We start from the raw sequence: 10,819 nt of genomic DNA on the forward strand, positions 1-10,819 counted from the left end.
TTCCTCCTCTTCCTCCTCCCCCTCCTCCTCTTCCTCCTCCTCTTCCTCCTCCTCTTCCTTCCTCCCCTCTTTCCCTTCTCCTCCTCCTCCTCCTCCTCTTCCTCCTCCCCTCTCCCTTCGCCTCTTTTCCTCCTCCTTCCTCCTATTCCTTCTCCTCCCCCCTTCTCCCCTACCTCCTCCCCTCACCTCATCCTCCCTTCCTCCTTCTCTTTTTCTCTTCCTCCTTCTCCTCTTCCCCTCCCCTCCTCCCCCCTTCTTTTTCCTCCTCCCTCCCCCCTTTCCTTCTCTCTCCTCCTCTTCCTCCTCCTCCCCCCTCCCTCCTCCTCCTCCTCCTCCTCCTCCTCCATCTCCTCCTCCTCCTCCTCTCCTCCTTCCTTTCTCCCCCGCGTGAAGAATACGAAGAAACATGATCCACTCCTCCCTTCTTCCATTTTTCGTACCCCCCACATTCAAGCCCCCCCCCCATTTCTTCTCTCCCCCCCCCCTTCTCTCTTGTTAAATATGATTGTACCACCATGATGAACGACAAAATTCAACCCCCCACCCCCTTCCCCTCTTTCCCCCTCCCGGCGAAAATAAAAATAAAAACACAAATAAAAATAAACAATTCAAGCCAACCACACCTACGGAATCAACACGCACCCTATTTTCCCCCCCTCCTCTTCCTCTCTCTCTCTTTCTTCTCTCTACTTTTCTTCCTCTCTCTCTCTCTCCCACTCTTTCATTCCCTCTCTCTCCCATTCTCTCTCTCTTTCTCTCTCCCCCTCTCTCTCTCTCCCTCTCTCTCTCTCTCCCTCTCTTCCGCCGGTCATTACAATGCTAAATAAACCGATTCACATGATGCCAAGTTAATCAAAGTTGAAATTATTGCATCACATGGGCGAGTTTTGCTCCCCGGCGACCCCTGGCAACTCGCTCCCCTCACCGGCCGGCGCCCTTCGCTTCGGGTCCGCAGTTGAGACGCGAGCGCTCCGCAGTCTAGTTGCGGACGGCGCCACGAGAGAGTGTACGCTCGAGGCGCTCTCGGGTGCTGTCGAGGCCCCCTCCCTCTCTCTCTCTCATTCGTCTCTCTTTTTTTTTTGGACTTTGCGTGCGCGTCCCGTCCGTAAAGAGCGTCCGGCTGTTTTTTTTCTGTTTTTTTTATTTATTATTTCCGTCTTTCTGTCTCTGTTGTTCTTTGTCTTTCGCTTTTTTTGTTGTTTCTCTTTCTTTTCTGTCCGTTCGTCCGTTTCGTCGTCGTCTTCTCTCTGCGGTTCGTCTCCCATCCGCCCCGTCATCGGCCGACGTCAAATCGCCTTCGGAATTGTTCGGAAAGAGTGAGTTCCCATCACCCCCTTCCCCTCCCTCTCCCCCTCCCTTTTACGGCACCCCCACCCCCCAAACATACACCCCTTTTCCCCCTTTCCCCAAAAAACGATAATTTTACGAATAACTCCGAAAAATCCCCTTGTCCCTCTCCCTCCCTCGCCCCCCCCCTCCCCCCATTCGAAAAATACACCACCTCTGCTGTATTCATATCTTAAGAAAAAAAGCAAAAAACTCCTGGTAAGTTCTACTCCATGTGCGCCCCGGAGTTAGGTCTAAGTTCATAGGGAGTGTGATTCGTTTTAGTCCTTGTTTTAATATTGTTTTATACGTTTTTTTGTAAATATTTGTTTACTAATATGTCTTGGTCTCTCGGTCCAAGCTAAATTTTGACAGTAATTGTTATTCATATTTTATATTCTGTTACAGAGGTATTGCACCTATCTGTACACATTTATTATTATTATTATTATTATTATTTTCCAAAGTACATGTGGTATTTTTGAAAGTTTTAGTGCTATTGAATTTTAATGCATTTGAGTGTTAACTTTCGTGTGCATTATGTGACCTGTATTAGTTTCATTATTTTGTTGTACTTTTTAAAAACATCCTCGTGCATTGTTGCGAAGCGTTGGTAGTCAGTATTTTTTAATAGGATTATATATCTGATAGTTGCGGATTTGATGTGTGTCAAATTCAAAAATACTCTAGGTTCAGGCGAGCCAAAACGGCACCAAAGTTTTGATGTTAAATCCCCGAATTCAGCAGAGTTCAGTATGGTTCCCCTCCCCCTTCTTCTACCTCCCCGCCCCCCCTTAATCCCCTCCTTTCACATTCACGCGGATTTTTTTTTAAAGCTTTCCATCACACGGCCAATCGTCCCCCTCCCCCAGATTTCGGACCGCCCCCCCCACACCCCTTCGAGTGCCCGGAAGCCATGGCCGACCTGGAGGAAAAACGACAGTGCCAAAAGACCTCTCTCGTAGACATCGCTACGCCCACAACACCATCGCCAGGCCGCCCGCGATCGCTCGGCGTCCGGGCGCGCGGGCGGGCGGCGAGGACGTGTGTGTTTCTGAAAGGCGGCCTCGCCCGCTGAAAAAGTCTGCGGGTTTGGCACTCCACATTTGACCACTCCGGCCTGACCTTACCGTCTTCGTGAGGCAAGACCATGCAGGCAGGCAAGCAAGCAAGCAAGCCACGTCACCACAGAGGCCGTCATCATCCCCTCCCCCTTTCCCCCATCCCCCTCCTCCTCCCTGCGTTGCAAGAGACCTCCTGCAACGCGCCCCCCCTCTTTCGTCTCCCCGTGCCAGAGGGGTAGACTGAAAAGGGGGTGGGAGTAGAGAGAGAGAAAGAGAGGGAGTAGAAGGGGGGGAGGGAGGAGTAGAGAGGTGTGGCAGGACTAACTGTTGCACGTAATCACCACAAATGCAGATCAGGTAAGCGCCAGGCATGTGAAATGCTGTTTAAGTTTGGCTTTGTGATGAATCATTATGGCCTCGGCTGCCCCCCGCCCTTCACAAAGTCGGTCTCGTTTGCTTTGTTGCTTTGTGATGTTTGTCTCTCGGAGTAGAAAGAAAAAAAAAAGAAGCTGTGTGTTTTGTGCGCTTTGAAATATTACTGGGTACTGTAATTATTCATGGGAGTTCATATTTGGAATGATGAAACTTCATTTTACGAGAAGTGTAACATTCGTCATATTTTAATGCATATATATACACACGCCATATTCATTTATATCTACGTATAGTGAGTATATACTTGTAAATATGTGCGTATGTGTTATGTAAACTATTCGCTTCTACACATGTAAGAATACATTATAAATACAGGTAAACGTATCTCGAATGTGTTTAAATGCAGTGAAAAAGATACAATCGTTCTATCTGGCGTGATTCACTGAAGTCGAAATCACCGGGTACGGTTTCAAACAATGCTTCGCTAAAAGGAAAAGAACACGCATAAAAAACGCTCAAGTGCTGCGAAATGTGTTCATAAAAAATCAATAACTTATTCTTGTGTGTGTATTTGTTCGTATTTGTGTCTGTCTGTCTGTGTGGATTCTTTGGCTGTGCGGGCAAGTTCTGCAAGCGAGCGAGCGGGCGGGCGGGCGGGCGGGCGGCGGTGGCGGTGACGGCGGCAGCGGCGGCGGTCAGGAAAACGCGAGGCCGGACTGCCTGCCATTGTCATGCTTGTTTGCTTGCTTCATAGGGAGGATGGGTCCAACTGTTGCAACATTCCCGTCCGAGTTAGATTGTTTTTTCCGTTTCCTTTTCCCCCCCTTTTTTTTCTCTCTCTTTTTTTTATTATTTTTTCCTTTCTTTTTTTGTCTCTCTCTCCTCCCATCAGTTTCCTCCGAACCCCCACCCAAACGCCATTTTTTTTTCTCTCTCTCTTTTTTTTCTAGTGTTTCCGTTAATGGATGGATGGCAGAGCGACCGTGGAATGGCTGTTTCGGGGAGAGGGTGTGGGAATTTTCGCCCGGGTTGGGGAGGAGGAGAGGAAGAGGAAGAGAAGGAGGAAAGAAGAGTAGGAAGAGGGAGAAGAGGAGGAGGAGGAAGAAGAGTAGGAGAAGGAAGACTTAGGAGGATGAGGAAGAGTAGGAGGAGGAAAGAGTAGGAGGAGGAAAATGGTGCGTTTTGGTGTTGGTGTTTCAGTATGTGGTACGCTTGGGGGGGGGGGTAGAGGAAATTTTATTATATAGCTTACAGAGGGAGGGTTTCACTATGTTTATGTAGAGGGGAAGGTGCCAGAAAGTATTTTAAATTGGGGAGGTTTCATGGGAGAGAGAGAGAGGAGAGAGAGAGAGAGAGAGAGAGAGAGAGAGAGAGAGAGAGAGAGAGAGAGAGAGAGAGAGAGAGAGAAAGAGAGAGAGAGACAACAGAAGGGGGAAAATTAGAGAAAGGTTTCACGACATGCTTACCAGACAAGATAAAAGAAACGAGAGAAAAAGAAAGTAGGAATAAAGAAACGGAAGAAGAAAAGGCGAGTGTTTGTGTCAAGCAAATTATCCAAGCACTAGAAGGTATTGTAGACGTTGAAATCCTAAGACACGCCCCCCTCCCCCCCTCCCCGTCTCAGACAAGGAGAAAAGATAGGAATCCTCCTCTTCCTCCCCCTATCCCCCCCCTCCCCATTTCTAAGGATTCCCCTCCCTTTCACAGTCTAGATGAGGAAGAAAGCTCTCACATAGCAGGATGTCTGTGTCAGCAAAGATATAATTGATTCTAGTTTAAGGGGGGGGAGGAAGGAAGGAGGGAGGGGGGAAGGGTTTTGTCTCAATTTAAAGGGGGGGGGGAGGGAGGACGTAAAAGAGGGAGGGAGTCTTTGTCACAAAATTTGTATTTTTTTAAAATTTTATATCTTAAATAATTATTTATATATATGTATGTTTTTTTTTTTTTGGGGGGGGGAGGGCGGCGGATAAAAGAGGGGGTGGAAAATAAAAGGAGGGGGGTTTCGTTTAAGACGGGGAGGGGAACGAAGGGGGTGAAATGAGGAGGGAGGGGGGGATTTGTTATCAGCAAAAGAGACGTAATTCTGCTGAAGGAGGGACCATGATGGGGTCGGAACTGAGGCTAAGACACGCCCCGGTGACGAGAGACAAAGATTTGCGGGTTGGGCGAAAGAGGAAGGAGGGGAAGAAAAGAGGATGGAGGGAGAGGGAGAGGGAGAGGGAGAGGGAGAGGAGAGAGAGAGAGAGAGAGAGAGAGAGAGAGAGAGAGAGATTCAGACACAGACAGACAGTCATATTGTTTCCACTGAAAAGCGTTTGACTCTTTCGAAATGTTTCAAAAGAGAGAGTAGAAGTGCGGGAGGGGGGGAGGAGGGAGAAGGGGGAGGGGAGGGGGAGGGGGGAAGAGACCGGGCGCTTGGTAAGCAGAAATAAACTGGGTACACTGCAAGCGACGACCGTTACAGCAGACCCACTGAAACGCCCTCCCCCCCTCCACCCTCACCCCCACCACCTCACCCCCTATTTCAGCAGAAACTCAAATCTCGCGTTTCGATGAAGTGAAGCACTACACATGTTTCAGTCGGTTTCGATTTAACGAAATTATTTAACTATTTATTTAAATTATTAACTATTTTTATTTATTAATTTATTTTATTCCCGATATCTTAAAAAAAGATTCACGTTTCAAATCTCAGAAGCTTCGAACTTGGAAGTGAATTCGGCATCGCCTTCGGTCTCGTTTTTTTTTTTTTTGTTTTTTTTTTTTAGGCTTCGAACTCGGTTTTGGCTTTGACTTCGGCTTTGACATTTTAGGTGCGAAGAGATGGTTGTTTAATCGCGCATCTGTGTTGTTTCTTTTATTAGTGTGAAACGTTTAAAGTGGAAGGGAGAAGAAACGGGGATGATAAGGTTATTTTGATGGGGGAATTGGCACTGGGGAAGGAGGAGGAGGAGGAGGAGGAGGAGGAGGAGGAGGAGGGAGAAGGGGAAGAGTAGGAGGAGGAGAAGGAGAAGGGGAAGGGGAAAAGTAGGAGGAGGAGGAGGAGGAGGAGAAAGGGAAGGGGTATGGGAAGAATAGCAGGAGGAGGAGGAGAAGAAGGGAAAGAGTAGGAGGAGAAGGAGAAGAAAATGAAGTGGAAGGTAGGCGGAAAGGAAAAGGAAGAAGGAGGAGGAAAAGAAAAAGTAGAAGAGGAAGAAGAAGAAGAATATATGTATATATTATATGTTGTATATATTATAGATAGATAGATTGGTAGAGAGAGAGAGAGAGAGAGAGAGAGAGAGATGACGATGGTGATGTATGCACGTATTATGTAAGTGTGTGTTTTTTGTTTTTGTTTTTTAACGTTAGGTTCATGTCTGAGCCGCCGTGGTCACAGCATGATACTTAATTGTAGTTTTCGTGTTGTGATGCTCTTGGAGTGAGTACGTGGTAGGGTCCCCAGTTCCTTTCCACGGAGAGTGCCGGTGGTACCTTTTTTAGGTAATCATTCTCTCTATTTATCCGGGCTTGTGTGTATGAGTCCTTTAATATATGCCCGTGTGCATATTTTGGCTTATGCTTCAAAGGGATGGAAATTGAGATGTTAACAACAGCTGTTTACTCACCTTAACACGATGAGATTGGTTTGGAAATGGGGTTTAGAAAGAGGTTTTGCTCTGTGGGTTCTGAAATGGGATTGTTTTAATAGTAGTTGGCAGTTCTCGATTTCCCCCCCTTTTTTATTCTATTTTTGTTTTTTCCTCTTTTTATTCTTATTTTCTTTTCTCCATTTTTATTCCTTCTTTTTCTTTCTCCCTTTTTATTCTTTTTTTTTTTTTCCTTTCTCGCGTTTTTATTCCTCACTTTTTATTGCTTGTTTTTTTATAATTTTCTCTTTTTTTCTTTATTTTCGATTTCTTTGGTGTTTTTCTTCTTTTTTCGAAATATGTGAAGTCTCTCACACGTTTTGGAGATTTGATATTCTGAGCCGGAGAAAAGTATGAATAAATACGAGTGAATACGGTTCATTTATGAATAAATAAAAATGGTGGAAGAGAGAGAGAAAGAGAGAGACAGACAGACAGAGAGACAGACAGACAGACAGACAGACAGACAGACAGACAGACAGACAGACAGACAGACAGAAAAAAAGAGACAAGCAGACAAACAGCAACAGAAAGAAACAACGCGAAATAGAGGGAGACGGAGACACAGAAAACAGAGACAGAGAGAAAAGGGAGCGAGAGAAGGACAGAAGAGGCGAGGGAGAGACGGAGAACCAGCGGGAGAGAGCGATGTGCGGAGTGTGTCAGAGTGTGGAGTGCTGATAAGAGACAGCGGAGTGGGAGTGGAGTTCGAGAGCGCGGTGGGGACAGATCGATGGAAGTGTTGGCAGACGGGGTGTCAGATCTCATATTTGGGGGTGAGAGAGAGACAGACAGACAGACAGAGTGACGGAGACAGAGACACGAGACAGACAGGCAGAGAGAGAAAGAGAAAGAAGAGAGAGAGAGAGAGAGAGAGAGAGAGAGAGAGAGAGAGAGAGAGAGAGAGAGAGAGAGAGAGAGAGAGAGAGAGAGAGAGAGGCAAAGACAGAGTGACGAAGACGAAGAGAGAGAGAGAGAGAGAGAGGTTTTGCAAGCCAGGAAGTACGGTGCAATTGACTGCACCTGCGAATTATGACGCGCCGAAGAAAAAGGAAAATGAAAATAATAACATTTTTTTTCTCTCTCTCTCTCCTCCGAAGGGTGAATGAGTGAATGAGTGAGCGGATGAGTGAGCTAGAGGATTAAGGATTAGAATGTGAGGGAGGGTGTGGGCGAGTGAATGCATGTTAATGTGCTTATGTGGGATGTCCGTGTGAATGAAAGGAGAAGGGAGGGAGCGAAGGAATTCAAAATGGGGAACGCAGCCACTCTTTATGTACACACATACACGTATATAATATATCTGTATATCTATCCATATATATATTATATATATATATATATATATATATATATATATATATATATATATATTATATATATATATATATATATTATATATATATATATATATATATATATGTATATATATATATATATATATATATACATATACATATACATATATACATACATACATACATACATTCATACGTACACACACATACATACATATATACATAGATAAATAAATAAATACATATATACACTAGTGCATATAAATATACATATTGCTAGCGAGCCTCGTCCATGAATGCCTAAGGGGCTTTGGAACCTTACAAACAATAGCATGTCTCAGGAGGAGGGAGGGGCGGGGGGAAGGGGGAAGGGGGGAGGGGGGGAAGGGGCGTGCAACCAGCAGCTGAACTTACCTGACTGTATCTCCTGGGAGCTCACATTTTACATTCATCTACCAAAACCTCTTTGTGTGTGTTTATTTTGCGTTATCTCTCTCTCTCTCTTTCTCTGTCTTTGTTTCTTCTCTTTCTAGTTTTTCTTCATTTTTTTCTTTCTTTCGTGCTTTGTTTCTTTGTCTCTCTTTCTCTCCTTCTCTTACTTGCTCTCATTCTCCCTGACTCTCTCTCTCTCTCTCCCTCCCTTCCTCTCTCTCTCTCTCTCTTCCTTCTCTTTCTCTCTCTTCTCGTCTCTCTCTCTTTCATCTCTCTCTCTCTCTCTCTCTCCTTGTCTCTAAGTTTTTATCTCTTATTATCATCATATCTTATTTCGCTCATACGTTCGTGAAACAGAAAAACAAACAAACAGAGACCACGAAAAGAGCCACAGGGACGAGACAGCGAAGACCCATATATATAGAGAACCACACCCGAGAGACAAGACAACAGGAGACAGAAGCCACGGGAAGAAGAAGATGCCAATCATTGTGCTACGGGCCGAGAGCGGGTTTACTACAGAGACTCGATCGACTCACTCGAGGCTGAGACGTTCGTGGACGCCACAGGGAGAGCACAGGGAGCCACAGGGAGACAGAGGAGCACGAGAGAGAGGAGCCACAGGGAGACAGAGGGAGCACGGGGACAGAGGGAGCCACAGGGAGAGAGAGGGAGCCACAGGGAGAGCAGAGGAGCCACAGGGAGAGAGGGAGCACGGGAGAGAGAGGGAGCCACGGGGAGACAGAGGGAGCCACAGGGAGACAGAGGGAGCCACGGGGAGAGAGAGGGAGCCACAGGGAGACAGAGGGAGCCACAGGGAGAGAGAGGGAGCCACAGGGAGACAGAGGGAGCCACAGGGAGACAGAGGGAGCCACGGGAGACAGAGGGAGCCACAGGGAGACAGAGGGAGCAACAGGGAGACAGAGGGAGCCACAGGGAGACAGAGGGAGCAAACAGGGAGAGAGGAGCAACAGGGAGACAGGGAGCCACGGGGAGAGAGAGGGAGCCACAGGGAGAGAGGGAGCCACGGGGAGAGAGAGGGAGCCACAGGGAGAGAGAGGGAGCCACGGGGAGAGAGAGGGAGCCACGGGGAGACGGGGAGAAGAGGGAGCCAAGGGGGAGAGGGCCACAGGAGACAGAGGGAGCCACAGGGAGACAGAGGGAGCCACGGGGAGAGAGAGGGAGCCACGGGAGAGAGAGGGAGCCACAGGGAGACAGAGGGAGCCACGGGGAGAGAGAGGGAGCCACGGGGAGAGAGAGGGAGCCACGGGGAGAGAGAGGGAGCCACGGGGAGAGAGAGGGAGCCACAGGGAGACAGAGGGAGCCACAGGGAGAGAGAGGGAGCCACAGGGAGACAGAGGGAGCAACAGGGAGACAGAGGGAGCCACAGGGAGACAGAGGGAGCAACAGGGAGACAGAGGGAGCCACGGGGAGAGAGAGGGAGCCACAGGGAGAGAGAGGGAGCCACGGGGAGAGAGAGGGAGCCACGGGGAGAGAGAGGAGGTGCCAACCAAAGCTCTCCAACTTCAGGATCCGTAGCGTTTGGCACGAGAAGGATACGATAACGTCACAGCTGACCTTGCGATCTAGCGGCGATGTCAGAGAAAAAAAAATGGAAGGAAAAAAAATTGGGGAGGAGAGGGAGATTGAGAGAGAGAGAAAAAAAAATGGAATGAGAAAACCCAACGAGAATAATTGCAATTCTTAATATTTATTCTGCATTCTTATTTATTCTCCATTTCTGTTGTTGTTTGTATACACGTGTTTATTCATCCGGTTTATACACATAATATATATATATATATATATATATATATATATATATATATATATATATATATATATATATATAAAAGGTTTCAAAGATCATCCCTTCGAAAATTGGGAGAAAATGCACAAGTTGGCAACTTTTGGGGGTTGAGTTGTCAGTAATGGAATTTCTGAGTGGAATAAGGAGGTGTGATTTAGTATGAGTCTATTGGCGGACATGAAAGTAAGATTGGGAGAAGATGGGGAAGAGGGGGAGGTGGAGAAAGGAACGGGGAGGGGAGGAGGAAAAGAGAGAGAGGGAGAGGAGGAGGAGAAGATGGGGAAGAGGGGAGGTGGAGAAAGGAACGGGGAGGGGAGGAGGAAAAGAGAGAGAGGGAGAAAGGGGGAGGAGGAGGAAAAGAGAGAGAGGGAGAGGAGGAGGAGAAGATGGGGAAGAGGTGGAGGGGGAGAAAGGAAGGAGGAGGAGGAGGGAGAGGAAGAAAAGAGATAGGAGGAGAGGAGGAGGAGGGGAGAGAGGGGAAAGAAGAAGAAGAAGAAGAATGAAAAGGAGGAGGAGGAGGAAAAGAAGTAAAAGGAGAAGAAGAAGAATAGGGATAAGGTAGAAACAACAGATGGAATGGAAAAAGGAATAGAGGGAGGTTAAAGGAAGGGGATGAGAGAAGGAAGAAGAGAAGGAAAGAAGAGAGAGAGGATGGACGAAAGAACAAAGGAGAATGGGAAAAAAGAAAAGGAAAAGGGGAATGGAGATAGAAAAAAGAACGAGGAGAAGGAAGGGAGGAGAAGGAGGGAGAATAAAGAAAAAAAGGTAAATGAAAGAAAGGGGAGGAGAGGGGTGATTAGGAGAAGAAAGAAGAGAATGAGAAGAGGAAGACGTGACAAGAATAAAAGGGAAGAAGAGGAGAGTAAAGGGTGGATAACAGAAGAG

At 47.0% G+C, this 10,819-nt stretch overlaps 1 long non-coding RNA gene across 1 annotated transcript in view; it reads left to right on the forward strand.

Moving 5' to 3' along the window:
* Positions 1 to 942: 942 nt before the first annotated feature.
* LOC119584320 overlaps positions 943 to 10,819 on the forward strand; it is a 67,784-nt gene continuing 57,907 nt past the window's right edge. Inside the window, exons 1-2 of the long non-coding RNA XR_005229798.1 lie at positions 943 to 1,316; positions 2,199 to 2,747. This is a non-coding gene — a long non-coding RNA (uncharacterized LOC119584320). The remainder of the gene's footprint in view (positions 1,317 to 2,198; positions 2,748 to 10,819) is intronic.

Source organism: Penaeus monodon, chromosome 18 (assembly GCF_015228065.2).
Source record: "Penaeus monodon isolate SGIC_2016 chromosome 18, NSTDA_Pmon_1, whole genome shotgun sequence".
Lineage (NCBI taxonomy): Eukaryota > Metazoa > Arthropoda > Malacostraca > Decapoda > Penaeidae > Penaeus > Penaeus monodon.